At 46.2% G+C, this 16802-nt stretch overlaps 1 protein-coding gene across 3 annotated transcripts in view; it reads left to right on the top strand.

Annotated features, from left to right (window-relative positions):
• The window catches only part of REXO1 (RNA exonuclease 1 homolog), a 313808-nt gene that overhangs the window by 132549 nt on the left and 164457 nt on the right, over positions 1-16802 (top strand). The window lies entirely within an intron of this gene.

The following is a 16802-nucleotide window of genomic DNA, read 5'->3' as shown; positions in this document are numbered from 1 at the left end:
TTAAAAAGAAAGAACGAACCGGTGAGCTCAGCAACACCAAAAGACCCAGAAGACCAAGGAAAACAACTGTGGTAGATGACCGAAGAATTCTTTCCCTGGTGAAGAAAACACCCTTCACAAAAGTTGGCCAGATCAAGAACACTCTCCAGGAGGTAGGTGTATGTGTGTCAAAATCAAGAGAAGACTTCACCAGAGTGACTACAGAGGGTTCACCACAAGATGTAAACCATTGGTGAGCCTCAAAAACAGGAAGGCCAGATTAGAGTTTGCCAAACAACATCTAAAAAAGCCTTCACAGTTCTGGAACAACATCCTATGGACAGATGAGACCAAGATCAACTTGTACCAGAGTGATGGGAAGAGAAGAGTATGGAGAAGGAAAGGAACTGCTCATGATCCAAAGCATACCACCTCATCAGTGAAGCATGGTGGTAGTAGTGTCATGGCGTGGGCATGTATGGCTGCCAATGGAACTGATTCGCTTGTATTTATTGATGATGTGACTGCTGACAAAAGCAGCAGGATGAATTCTGAAGTGTTTTGGGCATTATCGGGTATTATCTGCTCATATTCAGCAAAATGCTTCAGAACTCATTGGACGGCGCTTCTCAGTGCAGAAGGACAAAGACCCGAAGCATACTGCGAAAGCAACCAAAGAGTTTTTTAAGGGAAAGAAGTGGAATGTTATGCAATGGCCAAGTCAATCACCTGACCTGAATCCGTTTGAGCATGCATTTCACTTGCTGAAGACAAAACTGAAGGCAAAATGCCCCAAGAACAAGCAGGAACTGAAGACAGTTGCAGTAGGGGCCTGGCAGAGCATCACCAGGGATGAAACCCAGCGTTTGATGTCTATGCGTTCCAAACTTCAGGCTGTAATTGACTACAAAGGATTTGCAACCAAGTATTAAAAAAGTGAAAGTTTGATGGATGATTGTTAATCTGTCCCTTAAAAAGTGGGAGGCACATATTCAAACTGTTGTAATTCCTGCACCGTTCACCTGATTTGGATGTAAATACCCTCAAATTAAAGCTGAAAGTCTGCAGTTAAAGCACATCTTGTTCAAATCCACTGTGGTGGTGTATAGAGCCAAAAAGATTAGAATTGTGTCCCAATATTTATGGACCTGACTGTGTGTGTGTGTGTATATATATATATATATATATATATATATATATATATATATATATATATATATATATATATATATATATATACTGTTTTTTTTTTTTGAGCCACAAAAAACTTTGTTCCTCAACAATGACTGTAGCATGCAGTTGCATATCAGTGGTAGTATTCCGTTTACTACTAAGCATATGTATCTTCCATTTTACTCCTTACTGAAGCTGGGTAGAATGTCTGCTTTAGCTATATGAAGCATGGTTATTGTTTATTAAAGCTGGTTTTAAACTCAAGGAAAAAAATCAAGTAGATTGCAACTTTTCAGTCCTTTATTTAGGGGGGCTGTGTTTTTCCTTCCTATTTTTTTACTTTTATATCCTGGGGGGACAACTCTCATTCACAGTACTGTTTCTATGGAAGAGCAGTTTTGTCTTTCCTGGACAGAAGGTGCTTTAGGACTACAGAACACCTCTACTATTCCCTTTTATCTATGTCTTTGGAGATGAGGTCTGTATTACCAGAGAGAACTGGGAAAATGTTAATGTAAATGTTGTGACTCTGCAGATGTTGATCCTTCAAAAAATGTTGCGGCTGATGACCAAGTACTGTTTTACACTTCTTAAACAGAAATGTCAAAATTATTTCAGTGATATGTTTAATAGACTGAAAGGGAACAATAAGAAAAGTTCATCAATGGGATATATATACATTTTAATGTATTTGCAACCTGACAAGTGTGAAAAAGGAAACACTGACACTAACACCGAGAAGGATGAATATTATTAACCTCGCCTTCTGAAAATGCTAGTTATCCAGCGGTCCTCTGACTTTACTACTTTAACTAACCTGAAGCAAATATACATTACATACTAGGAGTTCTGACTCTGCTTGGTGCATACCTACTTGAGGTTGTATATGTCAAAATTATTGCTTAAGAAAACTGCAGTCTGCTAATTCCTTTAAGTAGTCCTGAGCCGACCCAAGCTTTATCAAATGGCTCCAATGCCCCCACTGCTAGGATCCAGGTTAATGGCAGGGTCTCAGATCCCTTCTCCCTCTCCCCGGGCATCCATCAAGGCTGCCCTTTATACCCATTACTTTATGTCCTGGCTGTAGAGCCTCTCGCTATTGCCATCAGAGTGCACCCAGAAATTAAGATCATCTGCATGGGTCCAATAACCTGAAGTCATCAGTCTATATGCAGATGACATGCTCCTTTATCTTGAGAACGCTGGCCCCTCTTTAACAGCCGCTTTGCAGCTCATCAAACAATTGGGAGTTTACTCGGGTCTCCAAATTAATTGGACCCAATCTTAAATACTTCCCTTAGATATAGGAGCCCCCACAGCGGATCAAGCTGCCCTTCCTCTGGTTGGAGCAAGCCGGATCAAGTATCCGGGCCACCAAGTTTCTTGCTCTCTGTCGGGCTATATCAACCTCAATCTTGAATACCCATAGGGCACTTTAAAGTCCAAAACCCAGACCTGGTCCCGCCTTCCCCTTGGAATTATGGGACGCATTAAAAAATGATACGCCTTCCGAACTTACTATACGTCTTCTGGCATGCTTCCTTATATATTCTACCTCACATCCTTAAATCTATTAAATTTATTCTAAATACATTTGTTTGGGGTACCTGCCATCACAAGCTGTCTTGGCGAACTCTGAAATGTCCCATAAATTTAGGTGGAACTGCCTTACCTGATCTCACCCTGTACTATATCACTTCCCAACTATCCCACTTCTTTCATTTTAACCAGGAGGATAAAGACAGATATTCTACCCTAGTGTGTTCACAGGCTCCTCAACCAGTTCTCCACCCCCTTCGAATTCTCTTCCAAGGCACCCTTGGGCTGTCCCATGATGGCAACAGGGGTACCATGTTATTTCATCATTGGAAAATCTGGCAGCTTGCCATGAATGTGACTAAAGCTCCCCTTTTTCATGCTCATACGCCCCTCTAGGACAACCCGCACTTGCCAGAATTGTCATTCATTCTGGATCATACACGCTGGTTGGACAGAGGGATCAATTACCTTTCGCATGTGCTAGCTAATGGTACGGTCAAATTAGAAATTAAGGTGGGATTTGGAGTACCCAACCATATGTTTTTTCGGTACCCCTAACTCCTGCACGCTCTTAACACTTTGTTCCACGACTCTATCCCTAACCTAGAACCTCTATACTTTGTGGAGATAATTACCGGCCAAGACCCTAAGGGCTATTTTACACTGGCTTCAAAAGAAGGGTTCAGGGGCGTGGCCTGGACATGGAGTGAAGTCGCCTGGTGCTTGAGCTCCCGACTCCAGGCTCATAGATCGAGGCTGTTATGCCATTTAACCAGCCCTTTTCTACCTGGCCATGAGCTTTCGCAAGAGAGGCAAATACAAGGGATCTAATAAGGTGACCCCCGACGGCCCAAATCGACCGAATACTTAGAGAAAAACCCAGGTCTGGCCTGGAGGCCCGCACTGATACAGCACATAGCGAGGCCCTCTCACTAACGTCTTCTCCTGGAGGTATGGCGGCATCACATCCCACGACCTCGCTACACCTGACGGGGATCCTGAGTCTGCTAAACAGCCAGTCGAGCAATAGCCTTGCTACACAGAGTCTGGGGGAAGATCCGACGTACGAGCGCTGTTGCGGGCGCTACCTACTAAGGCTGACATGGAGGCTCTCCCCACCAAGTCCAACATGGAGGCTCTGGTGCTCAGAGTGGAAGAGCAACACCGCCGTGACTTACAGGAGCTCCGCTCGGAGGTGCATGAGATAGATGAGCAGGTAAACAGAGAAGAGACCTCGATGGGGGCTTTGGAAACCCGAGTTGCACAGCTGGAGAAAGTGCAGCAGAGGCACCAAGACCAGCTGGCAGAGGTGCAGCTTCATGCCGAGGATTTGGAGAATCAAAGCCGCCGCCAAAACCTACAGTTCAGGGGGATACCCAAAGCCACTGGCCCGGAGAATCTGACGGAAACGGTGCGGGCAATTATCATATCATCCTAGACGGTGACCTTCCCGCTTCCCTGGAATTCGATAGGATTCACAGGGCTCTTGGCCCTAAACATGCCGACATGGAAAGACCCCGTGATGTTCTGTGCCGTTTACACCGATACAGCCATAAGGAACAGATTATGCGTGCTGCACGGCAAGGAACCGGTGGACTTCAACAGAGCTCAAATTTCAGTATACCCGGACGTGTCCCGCTCGACTTTCCTGAGAAGAGCGATGCTAAAGCCCCTGCTGGAAAAGCTTTGTCGTGCTAAACTGCCGTACTGATGGGGGTTCCCAATTCAGCTGACCATCCAGAAAGGGAGTGCTTCTTTCACCTTGCGGCGCCACGCCGAGCTCCCGGATCTTTTCGCCTTCCTGGGGATGGAGCCGGTTCCGTTGCGGGACTGGCTGGGCCCTCTCCTACACAGGGATCTTCGTCCGGCTCCCCAGGGTGCTCCGATGTATCTCCCCCGTCGATCTGCCAGGCGCAGACAGAGGGAGACCACTCCGATCGGGAGGGGAGAACCGGAGATGTAAGACCTGAGGATGCTTGTCAGTAGGTTCGGGGATGCCGTAACCCCCCCCCCCTCCAGCAGTCCGATCTCCCCCTGTGTGGTTCCATTCAGACCCCCGCGGTACTTCCCCCTCTACCCCCCACCTCCCTTGGTGCAGAGTCCAGCTGGTTTGAGACGGTTTATACCGCATCTCCAGGACTGAGGCCTGGTGCCGCCCTCAGGAGTTTGAAATTCCCTGCTCCAGGACATGACTCTAGGTGTGCTTCCCGGGGCCTACCCCCTGTATCACCCTTTGGATGTAACAGTCTAGCTTTCTTCAGCTAATATATGCACCGCACTACTGCAAATGACTTGAGTCTCATAACGCTGGAACCAAGGAACCCACCCACGGAACTTTATCCAGTAACCTGGGATGTTAGTGGTCCGGTTTGGGAATGTGGGAATATGTATTTTACATGTTGCTGGGGTACTGTGGGTTGGTGCAGTTGGGGGTTGGACTGGGAGTGGGGAGGCAGTGGGACATGCTGGGGAGATGGGAACAAAGTCTGCTTTTTCATTTTTGCCGTGCTGCTCGGCACTGCTTCTCAGAGAACCGTGAAGGGAGCCTGAGGGGCCGTCTGTACTCAGTGATGGTCCCCTTTCCCCCGCGGGACATGTTGATGGGTCCTCACAGTAGGACCTTATTCTGTGAGGTAATGCATGGCCGGAAGGAAGCAGCAGGTGCTGAGCAGTACGATAGAAACTCAATGTAACAGAGTTTTAGTAGAATGGAATTGTCATTCCAATCTGCACAGATAAACCCGAAGTTATGCTTGCTAATGTAATGTTGGGCCCCATTATTGTTGAGGGGGGGTACCACCCCCGTCTGCTACGCACCCACTCTGGGGGATGGACACGGGGGATTCACAATGTGATCCCTTGGTTTATAATCCTCAGTGCATTGAATGCTGTGTCTGGCGGGCGGGGGGACCCTTCATCAAGTCACACTCTTCAACTTCTGAGATGTCTCAAGGTCAATGGGATTTAAGTTATAGTTACCTATGCCTATATGCTGGTTATTTCGTTTTGTTTTGCTTTTTATTATATCTCAACAATTTGAGTCTGATTAGGGAGCTCCTGACCCCCGTTGTGTCTAGTTACTACCCCACTTAGGATAACACCCCGCTGGGGCTCAGAGTAGGATTCCTAAGGGTGTATTGAGACCATGTCTCTCAACCGCCGTAGGCATCTTACAGTAGCTTGTCGGGTACACTGTCATACCAGTGACCCACTGTCTTTTTGTTTACTCTAACGTCTTTCCTCTCTACCCCCCTTTTCTCGCCCCTTCTTGTCTTCCCTCTTTCACTCTCCCCTCTTTTCCCTCCACCCCCCCCCCCCCCCTTTTTTTTTCTTCTTTTTTTCTCTTTTTTTTTTTTTAATCTCTTCTCTCCCCCTCGCGTCTCTTTCCTCCAGTCCAGCTTAGACCATGAACCCGAAGGACAGTCTCAGACTAATGTCCATTAACGTGAAGGGACTCAATACCCCGGAGAAACTAACCATGGTGTTATCCAACCTAAGACATGCTAAAGCTCACGTATGCTTTCTTCAGGAGACCCACTTTCGAGCCGATAGAATACCGAGATTCTGAGACCGCTACTTCCCAGCTGCTTATCATGGGTGCTCCTCCGAGTCTAAGTCCAAGGGGGTTAGCATACTAATACGTAACGCAACACCGTGAAAGCTGGGTGATCAATGGAGTGACACGGAGGGGCACACCTTGTTTGTGAAGGGGACTCTGGGTTGCTCATTAGTGTCCCCGGTGAACCTTTACCTCCCCAACACTGGCCAGATTGGATTCCTTGAATCCACTCTGACAAAATTACAAGATTTCGCTGAAGGGGCGGTGATCCTGGGGGGGGGGACTTAACTTTACCATGGACCCCTTCTTAGACTCTTCCAGGCAAACTTCCCAGGTCTCTTATGCAGCACTCAAATGCCTAAAGAGGAACTTCTACGCCTTTCACCTGGTGGATGTCTGGCGAGTTCTTAACCCGAACCAGAGGGACTACACGTTCTATTCACATTCATATTCTAGAATCGATCTGCTTATGTTGCCCCAATCTCTACTTTCTAGGGTGAAATCCGCCTCAATAGGGTCTATCACCTTCTCGGACCATGCTCCGTGTTTCATGGACATAGGTGTCTTACCCCACACACCTAAACAATGGCAGTGGAAACTTAACGATACATTAATCCAAGCACCGGAGGTAGTGGAGGAAGTCTCCAGGGAATTGAGGAATTTTTTCTCCTCTAATGTGAGTTGGGATAGCACCCCCCTGATGGTCTGGGAAGCCCATAAGTGTACTGTCAGAGGCACCCTAATAAAAATTGGTACCCGCCTCAAGAAGGAGTTCAACAAACTCTAGACCTCCTGGAAAAAATTAGGGTTCTGGAGTCCACCCACAAGCAATCCTTAGCCTCCCGGGCACTGCTAGACCTTACAAACCTGAGAAATCAATTGAGATCCCTGGCTTTGGTCAGGGCTAAGTCGGTGATTGCAAAATGTAAACGTACCTTCTACGAACATAGTAACAAATGCGGTAAAGCGTTAGCGAGGGCCTTGAGAGCTCAAAGGGCACAAGCCTTCATCCCTGAGCTTATGGGGGAAGGTGGCTCTAAGGTGCACACTACCGAGGAGATCGCAGAGCAGTTCCGCAAGTATTATACCTCATTGTATAACCTTCCGCAGCAATCTTCAGAGGGGGGGGATGTCTCGTGAAAGGGAGGCTATACGGGAATATATCCAACAATCAGGTCTTCCTCGGTTGCCTGATGAAGCTCTGGCAGCTATGGAGGAGCCATTGTCGGGAGAGGAGGTAGCACTGGCCATAGCCCGAATGCAAACTGGCAAAGCCCCAGGCCCCGATGGGTACTCATTGGCTTACTACAAGACCTTCGGCGATATCTTGACGCCACATTTCCTAGCAGCCTAGAACGATGCCGGAGAGGGGGTGATCCCTCCAGCAGACACACTACGAGCCTTTATTTCGGTGATACCCAAGGAGGACAGGGACCCCTTATTATGTCAAAACTACAGGCCAATATCCCTTCTCAACGTAGACTTAAAGATTTTCACTAAGGTTCTCGCTATGCGGTTATCAGAGTGGATTCCATCACTCGTTCATTTAGACCAGGTCGGTTTTGTCCCTTCAAGAGAGGCGAGGGACAACACCATGAAAGCAATTAACCTTATCCACGCAGCAAAAATACAGGGGACCCCGATGCTGCTTCTCTCGACCGACGCCGAAAAGGCATTCGACAGGGTGAACTGGCCTTTTCTGGTTGAGACCCTTCGCCACGTAGGACTAGGTCAGCGGATGATGAACTGGATACTAGCCATATATTCCCGGCCCTCGGCTAAGGTGAAGGTTAATGGTCATCTCTCCTCCCCCTTTGGTATAACCAACGGGACGAGGCAGGGATGCCCCTTGTCCCCATCGATATTTATATTGGCCCTGGAACCATTCCTCCATACAGTGAGAGACAATCCTAACATATCGGGGATCCATCTTAGTGGTTCCCTGGCCCCCAAAATAGCAGCTTTTGCTTACGATTTGTTATTTTTTAAATCCAACCACCTAATCTCAGTACCAAACTTGATGTCAGAACTGCAGAGATACGGAACACTATCTTTTTTCAAAGTCAATTTCCAAAAATCGGAGGCTTTAAATGTCTCCGTGCCGACATCCCTGGACAACCTGCTGCGAGCAGACTTCCCCTTTCGCTGGGTGGGTTCCCACATTAAATATTTGGGCATCCGGCTGCCAAGGAGGACGGAGGATATCTTCTCTCTCAACTTCCCCCCTCTTCTGAGGATCATCAAAAATGATTTACAGAAGTGGCAGACGGGCATGTTTTCCTGGTTTGGGAGGTGTAACATAATAAAAATGAACATTATGCCCCGACTACTGTACCAACTTCAGACCCTCCCCATTAAGATCCCGCGCGCTCTTCCTTAGAACAGCCAACCGAGAACTGGTTAGGTTCATTTGGGCTCGGAAACCCCCATGGCTGGCTCAGTCAAGTTTATATTTACCAAAAACGCTAGGGGGAATAGCTCTCCCGGACGTGATGCTTTATCACAAGGCTTGCCACTTGACAAGAATCGTTGACTGATGTCGCCACGGGACACTAAAGCAATGGATTCAAATAGAGCGATGTTTGTCGGGGGTGGAACTAGAGGGCTTACCCTGGTGCCATAGGAACCTTCCGGCGCGTGTGAAAGACCACCCTACGGTAGGAGAGACATGGCGAATAGCCCAAAAAACCTTTCGTGAGCACTTGATCACGCCTACCCCCTCACCACTTAACCCAATAAGTGGGAACCCTACTTTTAGCCCGGGACTGAGTGACCCCAGATTCCAGGCCCTGAATGGAAGTGACAGGAGTCAACTTCGCCATTTTACCAGTAATGGGAAATGGATGTCTAGAGAGGATTTGATGGCTGATCCTCTCTTAGTGAACCTCTCCTTTTGGCAAAAGATTCAATTATCTCACTTTCTAAGAGCACAACCCTCCCCGGCACCTTTTTTAAGAGCCCTAACATCTTTTGAGCTTCTCTGCTTGGACCAAGAGCCAGTACGACATATCGTCTCGCTATCTTACCAACTTCTTATCACACCCCCCAAGGGGTATAAACCTCCCTATTTAGCTAAGTGGGAACGAGATCTGGGTTTATCATTAACCGAGAGACAGGTGGAGTGAATAATTCTCTTTACATTTAAAACATCGATAAGTGCCAACCAACAGGAAGCAGGGTTTAAGGTTTTGTCACAATGGTACTACACCCCGGTCAGGCTGCACCGGATGTTTTCTCAGAGTTCAGACCTATGTTGGAGATGTGGAGAGGAGGTGGGTACCCTTCTCCATATCTTCTGGTCTTGTAGATTCATCTCCCCCTTCTGGACAAAGGTTCACCGCATCACTCAGAGGTTCACAGACCGTGAGCTGCCCAAGACTCCCGTGTTCTTTCTAATACACCACCATGAAATACCGAGCAAGGCTTACAGGAAATCAATCCTGCCCCTACTGGTCACGGCTGTGAAAAGTTGCATCCCCCTGTTTTGGAAGCAGACAGAACCCCCGGGGTAGCGGTCTGGCTGAAAAGGATAGCTGAGATCCACAAAATAGGGGACCTTGTAGCAACCGATAGGGGACTAGGGGTAGGTAACAGTTCCTCAAGAAGTGGTTCTATTGGCTCGCACTTTTCTACTCTGAGGAGTATGCAAAGCTGACGGCATTAGCATCTAGTAATTGGGAAACACGGGTTGAAATCTAAGTAACTAAAGGAGCGGCTGGAGGAAGAGCTCCCTCCCCCTCCTTCTTTTTCTTTCCCAATACTCCCTCCCCCCGTCAACACCTTTCTTTTCTTCTTCTTAACTTTCATTTATACGAATATGCTCATTTATCTTCTCGTTAGGGATGACGACTTACAGGTCGTAATCTTTCCCACAATAACTTCTACACAGTGGCCTCTGACACTTTATGGGAAAAAGTGAGCTCCCTAATCTAAGGATTGGTTATCCAGACCAGGAATATACAGGTTTTCATGACTAGTTATGCTTAATTGTTTGATTTATTTGATCCGTACAGTCGTGCTGTATTTATAGCAAGAACAAAACTTGCCTTGTCTGATGTACCGATATATGTGTGTTTCTGTTATCATATTTCTTTGCAAATAAAGAATTCAAAACAAGGGTTCAGGCAGGCTTTGTTAAAGCTCTCTGAAGACCAGTCAAAGTCCCTGTCACTAAATAAAATGGCTAACTTACAATCCTATTTACACCTTGCTTTTGCTTTGCTTCAGCCTAACTTCAAAAATTATACCTCATGTCGCTTTAGTGGGGCTTCAAAGCATCTTCAAAGCCTCCATAGAACACCATGGCAAAACTCGATTGAAGCTCCTGCAGCTTTTGAGAGGCTTTAATTCAGCTCTAGCTTCCCTTTTGTTTTGGAGAAATTGCAGGCATGAGATATCTATACAAACACACAAACACACACACAAGGCATCTGCCAAGCTTCACCGAAGCATCACTAAAGCATCACCAAAGCACCACTGAAACATCACAAACCCATCATAAAAGCATGTTGAAGCGGTAGGAGCTTTAATGCGTATTGTAGCCTAAGCAAGTGTAAATGAGCCCTAAGAAACTTATTTCACTGTTCTATAACCACCTCCTACTGCCTGCCACCACCGTTTTTAGACTACCAGCTGAAGTTCCATTGGACAGCGGATGAGGAGTGGGATGAGATTTAGGGAGTGTGGAAAGCTGTTTCCCCCAAGTTATCTGATCAGCTCACACATTTATACATTTTGCATCAGTCCTATCTTACTCCCATTCATCTTTCGAAGTACAGGCTACAACCCGGAGTGCCCCAAATGTGGTGATCCCATTTTATCATCTGTTATGGTCCTGTCCCTCCCTCCAGGGATACTGGACACAGGTGGTCAAATCCTTCACGATCTAATGGGTTCCCCCATGTCCCTGTGCCCACGACAATACATACTAGGCCTCCTCTCCACCTCTGAGGAGGATAAATACTTGAACCCCTTTCTACAGGAATCACTTTACACAGCTAGACTGCAGGTAGCTAAAACTTGGATTAAAGCCTGGTTCACATCTATGCATTTTTTAGTGCATTTTCAGTTTTGCAGAAACACACTCTACAGTCCACTTAACATGGTTTCCTATGGATGCAGTTCACATCTGTGCATTTTATGGAAAGGGCCAGGGATTTTTTTTTCTGCTTTTTGATTCCAAAAATTTGTATTGAAAAACGCAAAATGCACCTGGAATATGCAAACTGCAACCTGCCTAGGTGTGAATCAGGCCTAAGGAGTCACCCGACCCTCAATCAGTAGATCAGGGCTATCGACACCACCCTTCCCTATAAAAAGAAGCTATATATGCATAGAGGCTGTCCTAATAAATATCACAAGATCTGAAACAGATGGTTGGAGGAGGCCTCCACCTGTACCGATGCAGAATAGCTCCACATCACATACCATCACACCCTAGCGTTGATCAATGGTACGCCCCTCTACAAGTGCTTCCAGCCCAGACCCTTACCCAAATAATACTCAAGGGTTTTTCTTTTTTTTGTTCACATATACTGGTGATTATCCTCTTCTCTTTGTTATTTTTAGTATTGTGCAAACTTTATTACATCCTACTTGATAACACAATGTTCATGTCATACACTAAACCATGCATAATTTTTATTTCGGGTTAATTGTCATTGTACTCGTCTTTTTGATTTGCTTTGCTTAGGTTTGCATTCTCTGTTTCTCTTTCACTGTAAGGAATTGTTTAGACGTTTCTCTACTTGGGACTCAGCAGAATCCTACATTCAGCATTAGTTCCCAAGGGGCTCCACCACCTTCAGTGTCGCAGTGGGTTCCCGTTGGCACAGCAGTGGCTTTAATTTTCCTCCTGTAGTATGTCAGAGAGCACAGATATTAGGAGGTGTGAGGCTGGTCAAGGGAAGTAAGTAGGCTATATGTTCCCAAATGTGACAGGGAGTTGGTCCCACCAAAGGAACCTTTCACCAATGCAGGGCAATGAAATCTTGCAGTGATGAGGGGCAAGGGAGCAGGATGGTAAGGAGTTGTAGTGATTACATTCTGCAGATAAGAGTGATTTGTTTGCCAGCAGAAAAGTGAGAAAAAGCAGCATTGAGTGGAAAGGAATCAGGATAAGACAGAGGACTTCTGCTGACAGTAGTTCATCCCCTGGAGAGAACAATCTCAAGCTGCTCACCTAGCAGGGCCTGCAGTGAGGAGTGTAAAAGGAACAGGAGAATAAAGATCATCACACGATTGGGAAATAATCCAACCAAAGTTGCCAGATTTGTAGAAATTTATTGTGCATGTTGATAATGATCACTGTTAGTTTTCCATTTACCATCATGCTGTGCACTCCTCTTTATCTCATCAAAGGATAGGGCTGGCATTTTCCATGCTTTTGCGATTGTCTGCTTTGTGGCTAGGCTTGCTTTCTTCTATTTTCATCTGGTGATCAAGCCTGCAAGTCTGTTGTTTTTGAAAAGCACAAGCTCTCCAGCAGTGTGTGTCAGTGTACATGGATGAGACAATTCATTTAAGACTGACAGGGTGTATAAAATTAGCTTTTATTTGTGTAAAACTTTAATCCCAGAAGGAAAAAACAGCTGTAACTGGTTATAAAGTGTAAGCTGGAGTTTGGCCTAATTTTCTCATTGTATTTAAATCTTCTAATACATTTAACATTACTGTTCCTGACTGACAATCCTGCTTTTTGCTGTACCTCCTGTTCTCACTTGTCCAGAGTTTTGTCTCCCTAATACAGGATGAATGTTACTAGCCAAATCACCAGGTGAAAACGGGGGGGGGGGGGAGCCAAAGAGAACTTGTGAAGTGCAACATGTCTCAAATGTTACATAGTTAGTCAGGTTGAACAAAGACACAAGTCCATCAAGTCCAGCCTCTGTGTGTGATTATATGTCAGTATTACATTGTATATCCCTGTATGTATCTTGTAGAGCGTGAGAATTATTGTTTAAAAATTAAAATCATACAATCCCATATACACAATCCTATATCCACAGTTCATCCAGTTCTTCGGGTGCCTTTTGACAAACTCCTGACAGGCTGTCGTGCCTTTTTACTAAGGAGTGGTTTCCATCTGGCCACTCTGCCATACAGGCCTGATTGATGGAGTGCTGCAGAGATTGGTTGTTCTTCTGGAGTGTTCTCTTCTCTCCACAGAGAAATGCTGGAGCTCTGTCAGAGTGACCATCGGGTTCTTGGTCACCGCCCTAAGGCCCTTCTCCCCCAATCGCTCAGTTTGGCCAGGCGGCCCGCTCCAGGAAGAGTCCTGATGGTTCCAAACTTCTTCCATTTATGGATGATAGAAGCCACTGTGCTCATTGGGACCTTCAATGCTGCAGATATCTGTACCCTTCCCCAGGTCCTGTTTTAGAGGTCTACAGACAGTTCCTTTGACTTCATGGCTTGGTTTGTGCTCTGACATGCACTGTTATCTGTAGGACCTTATATTTAAAGGTGTGTGCCTTTCCAAATCCTGTTCAATCAACCAAATTTACCACAGATGGACTCAAATCAAGTTGTAGAAACCTCTCATGGATGATCAATGGAAACAGGATGCACCTGAGCTCTGTTTTGAGTGTTATGGCACAGGCTGTGATTTTTTTTTTTTTTTTTATACGTTTGCAAAGATTTCAAACAAACTTCTTTCACATTGTCATTATGGCAGTATTGTTTGTAGAATTTTGAGGAAAATAATGAATTTAATCCATTTTGTAATAAGGCTGTAACATAACAAAATGTGGAAAAAGTGAAGCGCTGTGAATACTTCCTGGATGCACTGTATATGTCAAGTCTCAGGACTCTGTAAATAATAAGCTAATTTTAGGAGTCTTAAATTTGAAGATCTGTTTAGATTTGCTTATTTGAAACCTTGTGAGGTGCCGCAGTGGCTGTTTGGAATTAATGACCAAGCGCATTCTAAGTCCTCATTTACATTAGGCATTTGCTCAGGTTCTCTGAACGCATTTTTTCTTGTCCGGAGAAAAGCTGCTTTAAAAAACACAGTAAAAACCTTTTGTATTGCACACAAGTTTATGCATGCCAATGCATTTTATTGGCCAGAAAAAACCTGCTCTGTAGGATAATGCCACGTACACACAATCGGACTTTACGACATACTTGGTCCGGCGTACCGGATTTCGTCTGACAATTCGATCATGTGTGGGCTCCAGCGGACTTTGTTTTCTCAAAAGTTTGACAGACTTAGTTTTGAAACATGTTTCAAATCTATCCGACGGACTCTAGTCCGGTCGAAAAGTCCGCTCGTCTGTATGCTAGTCCGACGGACAAAAACCGACGCCAGGGCAGCTATTGGCTACTGGCTATGAACTTCCTTGTTTTAGTCCGGTCGTACGTCATCACGTACGAATCCGTCGGACTTTGGTTGATCGTGTGTAGGCAAGTCTGTTCATTCGGAAAGTCCATCGTAAAGTCCGTCAAAGTCCGCCGGGCAAATTATGCCGTAAAGTCCGGTCGTGTGTACGCGGCTTAACAGGATGCTACTCCTGTTTGCCATTGTCACACACTTTCTATGACCTCCATAAAATTTTTTACATGGAATGTCCGTGGGATCCATGTCAAGCTGAAGCGCACTGCTGTTTTTATTGCCTCAAATCTCACAGGGCAGATATTGTGGTATTGGTGGAGACGCATATTACTGGCCAGCTCCAACTTGCCCTCAAACGTCCTTAGATAGGGCGAGCTTATCATGCTACCCATACTCCATATTCCTGGGGTGTTTTAATGTTAGTAGCCAACACGGTTCAGTTTGGGATAATTTCTATACGCACAGACCCTCAGGGCAGGTTTGTCTTCCTACATGTTACTTTATATGGTAAACAATACTTGATTCTAGCCTGTTACATCCCTCCCCCCTTTAACTCTGCTGTGATCAATGAAGGTTTCCTGTTTATGGCTCAGCATCCTGCAACTCCCGCCGTCTGGCTTGGGGATTTCAGTACTTAACCCGGCCATAGATAGATTGCATCCAATGAAGCCCCCATCCCCCCCCCCCCACCTAATAACACTCGCCTATGCCGTCTATTCACAGATTTTTCATTAAGATACAAGGCGTTACAAATAGCCAAACACACAAGCCTTCTCCTGTTTTTCTGCAATGCAATCTACCATGTTCCGTATAGACTTTATTCTGGTCTCCGACATGTTGCTCCCTCTGCTGGAGGAGGCAGGATTTCACCCCAGATCCCTGTTAGACCACGCCCCATATTGGGCAATACTCCGCCTAGCTCCCCAGGTTATGCCCCGTTCCTGGCGTCTGCACCCCTTCTGGCTAACCACCCTGGGTGACCAGTACGACATACAGCGTGAGTGACAATTTTACTTTAACACTAACCGTGATACGGCTTCCGCTGGCCAAGTTTGGTAGGCTTTTAAATTACATGTTCGGTCTACCCTCTCTAGATGTATAAACCGACTGAAAACCTCCTCCAAAGCTCTACTTCAACAAGCATCAGACAAATTGGCCTCCTTTGCTGACGCATTCACGTCGGACCCCACACCAGCCAACGTTTCGGAGTACATCGTGTGGCATGTATGCGTTCCTTGATCATCTGATCAAGGGCAAATACTGCTGTGCAAAATGTAAGCACATTGTTTCCATGGAAGCCCGGGTTCTGAATCTAGGGAAGCAACTGTCAACACAGAGAAGACACTCTATACTAAAGGAGAGTTGGGATTGTACCCTATCGCAGAAGCAGCATTGTTTTCACTTCAGCAGGGCTGTAGGGCGGCGGAGGACTATGCATCTGAGTTAAGGCGTTGGCGTTCCGATACAAACTGGTACCAGTTTCGCATGGGTCTCTCTGAACCATTAAAAGATGAGTTTGCCCGGGTTGGCATTCCGGCAACACTTGAAGCTCTCATCAATCTGTCTATCCCTATAGACAGGCGTTTGAGGGAACGAAGAGCAGAGCATACAGCTGGTCCCTCTCGTCCAGTATGGATGTTACCACGTGTACCCAATCCTGTCCACTCTTCTGCTGATACTTTTGAGCCAATGCAACTGGGCCTGCTCTGTCCTTCTCTGACCCCTGAAGAACGCCGGCGGGCCAACAACATTTGCCTCTATTGCAGGGAATCTGGACACTATGTGAGGACTTGTCCCGCGAAGTTCTGTAAGCACACTACCCTCTCCTCTACTTCCCATTTCTCTACAGCTTCCAGGAGGGAATACTCAAGCCACCACCATAATGGACTCCGGAGATTGCAGTGGGTTTATGGACTTGTCTTTTGCCCGCAAACTCCAAGTCCCTCTACGACCCAGAGCGCAGGGACTGTCTGTACACCTAGCAGACGGATCGGCTATTAAATCTGGGCCTGTAAAGCAAGAGACGGTTCCCTTGAACACATCATTGCTGGCAACCATCGGGAACTACTCTGTTTAGACATCGAATCTCCATTGTTTCCCATCATACTGGGCATGCCCTGGCTCAAGGCTCATAACACACAAATTGACTGGTCCACTGGAAGAATCAGTTTTCACTCCCCTATTGCCGTCAGCATTGCCTGCAGGGAGCTACTGATG

Source organism: Aquarana catesbeiana, linkage group LG01 (genome assembly GCF_042186555.1).
Source record: "Aquarana catesbeiana isolate 2022-GZ linkage group LG01, ASM4218655v1, whole genome shotgun sequence".
NCBI classification, from domain to species: domain Eukaryota; kingdom Metazoa; phylum Chordata; class Amphibia; order Anura; family Ranidae; genus Aquarana; species Aquarana catesbeiana.
The sequence above is the reverse complement of the archived record's forward strand: the minus strand, read 5'-3'. Positions and strand labels throughout refer to the sequence as shown.